Here is a 6,850-nt window from a genome sequence, read left to right as displayed (position 1 = left end):
GCTCTTTTATCCTATATATTTGGTATGAAGGTTTTTTTGTAAATAATTGGTGAAAGCATCAGTTTCCATCCACTTAACTTGGATAACCATTTCTCTCTGGTGCAATTCATTTTTCCATGTACTTTTGCTGTTGAGAAACTATGAGAAAGTGTCACTAAAGAACAATATGCTATAGAAATCAAAAAAACATTTTGAGGTCCTAGAGACCCTGGAAGCAAGAGAGAACATGGAAGAAAAATGGAAAGAAATAATAGCGGAGGATATATATTGGGAAGAAAAAATATAATGAAGAAGAGGAAATGGTTCAACGAGACATGATAGAAGGCTACAGAAAAGAGAAGCAACATGAGGGAGAAGTGGCTATCTGATGGAGAATGAGCAGAAAAGGGAACATTTTATCAACGTCAGAAGGGAGACAAAGTGAATCCTAAGAGCAGCGAAGAAAATATATCTAGCCAGTTTGCTAGAACAAGTTGAGGTGGAGAGCCAAAACAAGAATTGAAGGCAATTCTTCCAATACATAAAAAATCGGAAACATGGATTTCAGAGCCCAACTTTTTTCATTAGAATGGCAACTTGAGAAATGACAAGGAAAGAATTGTAGAAAGATGGAAAGAATACTTCTCAGAACTGATGAATCGCCCAGACCCAGATGAGGTATTACCTGTAGACACTATGGAGGAAATGAAAGATGAAGAAGAATGATAAGTTAGTGAAGAAGACGTGAACATCACAAAGGACTGAGAAACAAAGTCCCAGAGGAGGACAGAATAACATCAGAATTAATCAAGGAGGGATGTGAGAGCTTTCACTTAGAGATATATAAACTGATCCAGGTGATAGGGAGAAGGAGACACTGCCAGAAGAATAGAAATTGGCTATAATATGCCCAATACAAAAGCAGGGAAGCAAAATGGAATGTGCTAACTACAGAAGAATCAGCTTGTTGAATGTAATGTAAAAGGTACTGTCCATCATTATCTTCAGAAAATTGCAACCATTCATAGAGAACAACATATAGGAGTACCAAGCTGTTTTCGACCAAACCAATCGACAATAGATCACATTTTCACAGTGAGACAATTGTTTGAAAAACACTGGGAATATGATAAAGATGTCTACTGCCTGTTCGTCAATTTTCAACGTGCATATGACAGCACCCACAGGAATAACCTATACAATGCAATGCGTGAGTGCAGAATCACTGAGAAGCTAGTGAGAATGGTGCAAGCTTGTATGGAAGGGTCAAAGACAGCAGTACATTTCCGATGAGCCACATCAGAAACATTTGAGATTGAGACAGGTCTCAGACAAAGGGATGCTCTCATGTGTTCTGTTCAATGTCATCTTAGAGAAATTAATAAAAGAGTGTAGGCAACAGGAGTGGGCTGGAGTACAGATGGACAGTAACTCCAATTGTCTCGCATATGCAGATGACATAGTACTACTAAGTGAATCAAAGCATGAGTTGAAAGGAATGTACCAGAAAATGGACAGTTATGCACAGAAGGTGGGGCTCAAAGTGAATCAAGACAAAATAGAGTTCATGCAATTAGGAAGAAGACAAGAGCAGGAAGAATTTCTTGAGATAGATGGCAAAGGTTTCAAGATAGTACACCAGTTCAAATTCTCGGGATCTTGGTTTACCACGAACAACAACATAAAAATGGATATCAAGGAAAGAATAGCAGTGGCAATGAAATGCATGCATTTCTTCAGAGAAACGCTCGGCTCTAAATCGATCTCTGTGAACACTAAGATGAAAATCTACAACACAGTGATATGCCCAGCAGTAACGTGATGAAACGTGGAGCAGGACTAAGTGAGAAAAGGAAAACCTATTAATGTTTGAAAGAAGAATATTAAGGAAAATATGGGTACCAGTTTTAGATAATGTGGAATGGAGGAGGAGAAAAATGAGGAAATCTACCTCCTGATGCTGTCAGCTGTGTTTAAATTGAGTTTTTATTCCTGTCTTTGTAACAAATTCTCCCACAAGGACTAGCACCTCACTGCGTGAGAACCCGAGGCCCCATTTTTCCATTGTATGAAATGTATTGGTAATGCTACTATCCTACAGAAGATAAAGAGCAAAATAATACAATGGGTGGGCCACGTAGCCCATATGCCTGATGGAAGACAGGCAAAGATGGCACTAGAGGGGAAACCAAACACCAAATACCCCATTGGACGCCCAAGGCAGTGCTGGATGGACGACCTGAAGAAGGACCTAGCAGCCCTGGGGATTGAGGACACCGTGAGGAACCGGGCACAAAACAAGAAGGAATGGAGGCACTTTGTGAAGGCAGCGCGTGTTCTGCAGGGCTTGTGATCGCTGGGTATCTATCATACACTCTTGCCCTTGAAGATTAATTAAAGGGACACTTTTTCCCAGAAGCGTTACAAGCCATTAATAGGTTTGTATTTTCTCGTCCTGGTCCACTTACTGTCCTTGTAGATGGTTTGCCAATTCTTCCTACTACTTTTGTTTTTGAAGGGTCTGAGCAAAAGCTAGATTCATCTAAATTGAGTACTTGATCTGATTTATTAGGAAGTTCTAAGCTGGTAAGAGTAGATTCAAGAAGGGTGAAATAATCATGAATTATGAAAGGATCCAATACTTTCTTTGAGCCACTTCTGCACTTTGAGGCTTCTTAATAGAAAGATGTTGGCACTTTCTAGAATTTGTGAACAAGTCTTTTCTCGGTCAGCTGTGTTTAAATTGAGTTTTTATTCCTGTCTTTGTAACAAATTCTCCCACAAGGACTAGCACCTCACTGCGTGAGAACCCGAGGCCCCATTTTTCCATTGTATGAAATGTATTGGTAATGCTTGTTTCAATTTCAGAAGATATGGGTAGAAGGGCAACAAGAACATCACCGTATTTTGTTTGTGCAGCTGCCTATATCAGGGAGAGGTATGCACTCTGGGGCAAACCTATTCTTCTCCTTTGATTGACAAGTAATTAACCTATTGTTCTCCTTTGATTGACAGGTCCTTAACTTATTGTTCTGCTAAAAGGATCCTCCTTTTGATTCACAGGTCCTTAACCTATTGATCCCACCTACACTCCTCCTCCCTACACCTTTCAAGAAACCTCCAACCCACCACGTCCCCCTCACTGCTACAGATATATTTTCAAGTCCGAGTAATTGGAATAGCCCCTCTCACTCTTATCAGTTTGATTGATTACTCAATTAAATTGATCAATTAATTAACCCCTCCCCCTCTGGTAACCCCCCTTCCCGGAAACTGGTGGGAAAAAGAATCAGTTGAACGGCCATCTGGAGGGTATCTGATTGCAGTTTATGGAATATTGTTTAAACAATTTAGACAATGTGTGGAATATTGTTTATTTAAACAAGTTAAGAGATTCAAGGCAGTGTATGAAATATAGTTTATTTATTTATTTAAAGAATTTTTCAGGAAATCGATTCCACCCCCCTCCCCCACCAACCCTCTCCCCCCTCCCCTCTCCATCTCCCCTCCTTTGCCTGGAAATTGACGGCTCTGCGGTGGAGAGGAAGGATGTCATGAAGGGAAGTTAAAGGGTATATTGTTTGTTGATAAAAAATTCAGTTTGTGAGGGTTAGATTTCTCTTGCACATCATTCTCTGCTATTTGGAAAGATGCATGTCGCAAAAGTAGTAGTTAAATCGATTGCCCTTCTTTTTATTCTGATCGCACAAGGAATACTGTCATGAAACACACATCACACATAATTACACAGTTAAAAATCTTTCGATCGTGAAGCACGCACCACCGCTCCCTGTCCACTGGACTGCATAGAATGCCGCCGCACACCCTGCCAGGTCCCAGAAATCGTGAAGTGGCGCAGAAATAGTTAACAGCTGCTTTTGTTGTTGTTGAAGGCACTTTCGTGATGTCTCAGCTTGTCTGCATGGAAATTGTTGTACTAACATGACTTTTTTTACCAAAATAGCCCAGAATAATACCAAATGCGCTCTTCCTGATGGTCCTAACAAGACATCCTGTGCTACCCTTCATGGAAATGTTGACGTCCTGCTTCGAACTATGACTCAAAAAAGGTAAATGTTCTCACCGCTAAAAGCCTTCATCATGTGTGTGCACACATGCGAAAACAGTAATAATCATAAAAGCATTCTTGTTGTTTGGAAGGAGAGCACTGTCCCAACACAAAGGATATCTTCTGAATGAATGGAGCCACTGACGATGGAATCATAAATATTTCAGCGCGAAACCAATTTCCAATACATCACAACATGCCGTATCGATGTAGTAAATATGCAATCCGTATCCTGCACCATACAAGATCATCACTTCTGCATCCTGCATATAGCTAGCGACCACCATATTCTCATACATATACCTCGAAGACAAAGATACGATAAGCACATGGATTGTACATAGTCCTTGCAGCATTAGATATTTCCCATGAGGTCGTTAGGTTATCCTCCACATCCAACAGTCACGTCATCTGCCCCCCACACACACTGGCCCGATGCATGACCACAGCACCCGCAGCGGCCCGAGATCACTCTCCGAATTGTTGTACAAAGGCTGGGTCAGTTCCCATCAGCATAAAGACGTTACTGTTTCTGGTCCTGACCTGCTTGATTGCTTGCTTTCTACACTCATCTCCAGACTCTGGGATTACAAGAACATATGTATTTTCACATGGTTTGCCAGAATATCATACCATTTACGCGGTACTTCTCGATATGAAGCACATAGCATAGAAGGACATAGCATATGAAGCTATTGATAACTTGCACAATATAATTCCGAAGATATAGACCGGAAATTATTTGTCTAGAAACACCGAAACTTTAGCGAGGTGCAGTGTGCTGCAAACCACTGAGTAACTAGAAACTTATCCTGTCTGTGAAGATCTTTACATGAAAACTAGAAAAAAAAGAGGAAACTGATATTTCCAGTCGCAGATACCAATGTCGGTGATATAACACATTCCATATCATCTCTATAATTTGCAAAGTCAACTAAGGTGCTCCTCATGTATAGAGAACCAGCATACATGTCTTCCACCTGTCTTTCACCTGCTAGATACACACACCGCAATTGATGTTCTCTCTACCAGATAGAGGTGGGAAATGTGCAGAAGAAATCAACAGGACAATTTACATAGGAGGGAATAATGGTCCAGTGTAAACACACATCCCTATCTTATCTTCTCGAATTTCCATGGAGAACACACACGATTACGAAGGCTGTCCAACACATGGTGAGCATTGGTTCACTATTCAGCCATCTAGAGGGTGACACGATTAAGTCAGCTACATTCCTGTACACCAATCGATCTTTCCATTTGGACGGCTCCTTTCAGTAGCTGGAAACGTGAATCATTCACTCCGCAGCCCACCACTCGCTCAAGAGACAGAATCGTCCTAGGAAATTGGCGACATATATTTTATCACTGTACTTATAAAGCCTGATGCTCAAGGCGAACCTATGATGCATCCCCTACTATTAAGCATAATACTTCGCGAATAACTGGTTGCTGGTGATATGAAACAATACTGAGCGAAAATCAGCGATGGGTGGATATGTCTCCTTGCAAGTGTGTGTATGTGTGTATTTAACCAGGGACCTAGAAACGACAGAGAGGCTTCGACCTGCCATAGCCCTCAGTGATTCACAACTCCACAACAGGCCACAGCAGTCCACCCACCCCACTGCTGCCCCACACCAAATCCAGGGTTATTATGTGGTTCGCTCCCAATCCCCACCTGGGAATGTCTTGTACCAGATGAGTGCAACCCCAAATGTTTACATGGTAGAGTAATTATGGTGTACACGTGCGGGGACACAGTGTTTGTGCAGCAATCGCCAACATAGTTCTTGTGAGTGGTACCACAGTGCCTTAGAAAGAGAAACATAACCATCTTACAAGCCACCAGATGTTAAAAAACACGACCACAACGACTATGTTACTGTCCCAGCCAGTCTTGGTTCTACAGATGCTCACAAGTATCGCTAATGATATACATGTCAAAAACAATACGAGCCTTATAGATCGAGGTATGGCATTATCTCTGAATGAGGTGGTTTTTTCAGATACTGAATATAGACGGTGATCACTGGAGTGTTTATTAACAGACCAACAGTGTGGTTACACATCGCTGATTGTATAAACTCGTAATAAAATCACCGAATTTAGAAAGTGATTCAGTTAAGGAAGCCAGTATTTGCAACTCCCTCATGCCACCACTAGATATTTCTCCAGTATTTATAATGCATTCTTTCTCAATGCCACATCAGAGGTTCGGCTGTATATCCACTGGGTTGTAGGTGATGCTTGATTGAGAATGATCACATACAGTAGACGATGTGCTGATTGAGGTCATAAGAAATCTTCACTAGCTTTTCAGATTTCCAGTGTTATGCTTTCCTGTAGTAATGCTGTCTGTGACTTGGAATCAAGTCTTTCCATTCAACCACATACCTGTGTTGAATCCTGCGGAGAAGTCTTTTAATGATCACAGGCACCAGTGACTCATATTTCTGGCACTCTTCTGTATCAAAACTAGTCACCTTTTTCGAACCCATCTGCTACAGTAAAATTCCAATGTGGTTTTAGATAGTCCCTATGAATCTTGCAACCACTCCTTAGACTTTTCACCGCCATCCTGACAGCTTTGCGCATTTGATCATTCCAACATAAGTCGGAACTGGGCAGAAATTGGGGAGAGCTATACCTACCACATTCTGCACAATCTAAGCTGAGTTAGCGCGACAGAGCCGTGTTTTGACCATTCGATGGAAATGGGAACATGTTGACATAGCTCCGCCAACAATTTACGATTTGTAAGGTCAGCACCAAACAAATCCCGATCCTGCTACACGAGGT

This window comes from Schistocerca serialis, chromosome 1 (genome assembly GCF_023864345.2).
Source record: "Schistocerca serialis cubense isolate TAMUIC-IGC-003099 chromosome 1, iqSchSeri2.2, whole genome shotgun sequence".
Lineage (NCBI taxonomy): Eukaryota > Metazoa > Arthropoda > Insecta > Orthoptera > Acrididae > Schistocerca > Schistocerca serialis.
The sequence above is the reverse complement of the archived record's forward strand: the minus strand, read 5'-3'. Positions refer to the sequence as shown.